The sequence below is a fragment of the Etheostoma cragini genome, chromosome 4, assembly GCF_013103735.1.
Source record: "Etheostoma cragini isolate CJK2018 chromosome 4, CSU_Ecrag_1.0, whole genome shotgun sequence".
Taxonomy (NCBI): domain Eukaryota; kingdom Metazoa; phylum Chordata; class Actinopteri; order Perciformes; family Percidae; genus Etheostoma; species Etheostoma cragini.
The window spans coordinates 20,457,381-20,460,126 of NC_048410.1; the positions used below are offsets into that span (position 1 = coordinate 20,457,381).

Below are 2,746 nucleotides of genomic sequence, written 5' to 3' on the forward strand. Positions count from 1 at the left end.
GAGGCTATACTTGGTGTTTGACATTTCTTCCTTCAATCCATAGTTGGACAGAATAGCAAAGTACATTATAGTTAGGTCTCTGTGCCCCCGGTACTTTACTAGATTTAGTTATGATGTGTCCGTGCTTGTGTCTGTTATTCAGCTGAACAGCAACAGCTCAGAAGCTGTGTTCCAAAAATTAGATCTGCAAAATGAAAAACATGAAACAAAGACAATACAAGACAATACAAATATTAAAAGTTCAAAGTGCACAAAAGAGATACAAATGTCTAATATCAGGCAGACATGGCTTGTTCCATGCAGTGAGGAGCACAATGGCAGTAGTTTGTTGACTTTTAGCAACAAGCTGATCTGCATATTGAGTAAAACTTGTAAAGTTAAATCCCAAAAGAAGTTGATGACTTCTGTAATTAACAGGTCTCCTGTTTGCTGCAAAGTCATTACTCTGACATCTGTACAGTCTGTATGGCTCATAACTTTGTTGCAGTCACTGCTAACCACAAGTGATATCTCCAGTTTGGTTTTCACAATGTTTAGTCATACAACTGAGAGTATATGTGTTCTAGTTGACAATGCAGTCCTATGAAATAGACAACTAATAGTGCCTCGGGCCATGTGGTGACAATAGCATTATTTTCTTAGCGGGAGTTCTATGTTCTATTTCTCCCAATGAGGAGAGAACTTTTGTGGCCGCCTAGAGAATAAAAGCTGCAGCCAGCTCCATATTTCAGAGCTGTGAGAACATTTGAGTGAGATTCACCTCTTCTTTTTAGGGAAGAGGGAGGTAAGAAGGGTTTTATTTTCTTTATCAAAATATGATCTAATAGTTATCTAATATTATCTAAATAAAGAACAAAATGTTCTTAATAAGGGACTGTTTCTTTTTGTATTTAAGAGGCTACCGGACGAGTTTTGTGGTCTTTTGTCAAAAAAGACTTATCTCTCCCTTTGCCAATAATGCTTTTTTCTTTGACCCTCTAAAATTATTGGGGAATTAGGTATTAATTTAAGGTAATATTTATTGATGCCTTCTGTTCTGGTTTGCGCTTGACAAAGCAGTACAGCCATTGTTTTTACATCTATGACATACGTGACAAACCTCTTCTTTCTCATCTTACACATCACACTCCACTGTTATGGTAGCCATTTTAGTAGATTCACTCACTAACATTGTTGTGGAAACACAATAAGCATGGAAACTAAATGCACAATTCCTGCATTACTGCATTACTTCATATACTAAGGTACTCCTCTGGTAAACTAGTATTCATATGAAATAAAACAATAAAACATTGTTGCTGTTTCATGAATACAAAAGTTGGGTGAACCTCCCCCCTAGACTAAAAATAGTTGGATGACCCTCCCCTCAAAAAAGAATGAGAAGACATGACCCTTAGAGTTGGGCGGTAACCAAATTTTGATACCGTCAAACCTCCTCCCTATTTTGATATACGGTATTACCGTGACGAATTACAAATGATGACCTGAGGCTAAGACGGTGTCACCAAACTGTTGGCTTGGGCATACACTGTTCAGAAACTGAATACTAAACACTAATACTGAAAAAGCTCTCCCTTCTCATTAGGTTGGAACCCCAAATGCTGCCAAACTGCAGAAGTCGTGTTCTTCTACAACTTGCAATCTTTCCCTCTCTCTCTCTCTCTCTCTCTCTCTTTCCTCCAGTTGCCCCCGATGCTGCGCATCAGTGTGTGAATGTGTGTGAGTGTGTATCTGATGAACAGGTGGCACCTTGTACGGCGGCCTCGGCCACAGTGTATGAATGTGTGTGAATGGTGAATGGTTCCTGTATGTTGTAAAAGCGCTTTGAGTAGTCGTTTAGACTAGAATAGCGCTACATTTACATTTACTGTCACGTGATGACAGTCACACACATAAGCATTTTTAGGCATTAAATTGATTATATATAATATTTAATATTTGTCAAGCATTTTTAGGCATTAAATTGATTATATATAATATTTAATATTTGTCTCCTATAAAAGTGCATTGCATTTATTTTTATTAAAACTGATACCATTGCAATTTTTAAGACCCCACGGTTTATCAAATTACTGGCCAACCCTAATGAACCTCCCCTATTTTTCTCCGGCGGCCCGTTCCATAATTATGAAATTATATTGTTTAACTTGAGAAGTTCGGAATTATTGTTCCATTTATTGTTTACTCACTGTATTAAGTTGAGACAGTTTGGCAAACCCAATACACAGGGTAACAATACCATAACACTAGAAACAGGAGGCTATTCTTCACTCCCTGTTCCCCACCCACATGCACCCAGAGATCTGCATTCTACTGAGTGCACTTTTCCTGTTTCTCTTTGAGTTTGTAGATTACAGAGTTAGATTGTGGTATGTTAACTGTATCTCTTGTACAGCCAAGTGACAGAAAACCTCAAACACAAACCCTCAGAAATCATATTTATTGTTAAGAGCCACAGACATACGCTCTACAATTCCACAATATAACATAAAAATGATTAGATGTAGGTGGATGTTTGACTGCCACTGTTGAGGGTCATAGAAATATTTTTTGATTGAGAGTACACATGCACAATGAGTGCTACTGTTGTCAACAAGCATGAATTTTCCCTTCCCTTGTTCATATGGGTAAAGCATCATACTGTATTGGCTTTTTCTAACAAAGACTATTCTGTTTGTAGCCTTTTTCATTTGCGAAGTCAGAAATTCACAGTTTTATTTATAGGTAAAAATTAGCATTTCAGTAG

General features: G+C 37.4%; 1 long non-coding RNA gene across 1 annotated transcript; it reads right to left on the minus strand.

Moving 5' to 3' along the window:
• Positions 1-1,301: 1,301 nt before the first annotated feature.
• LOC117943476 lies at positions 1,302-2,128 on the minus strand. Its single transcript, XR_004656354.1, has 2 exons — positions 2,092-2,128; positions 1,302-1,392 (listed from the first exon to the last, which is right to left on the minus strand). It is a non-coding gene; the product is annotated as an uncharacterized LOC117943476 (long non-coding RNA).
• Positions 2,129-2,746: the final 618 nt, after the last annotated feature.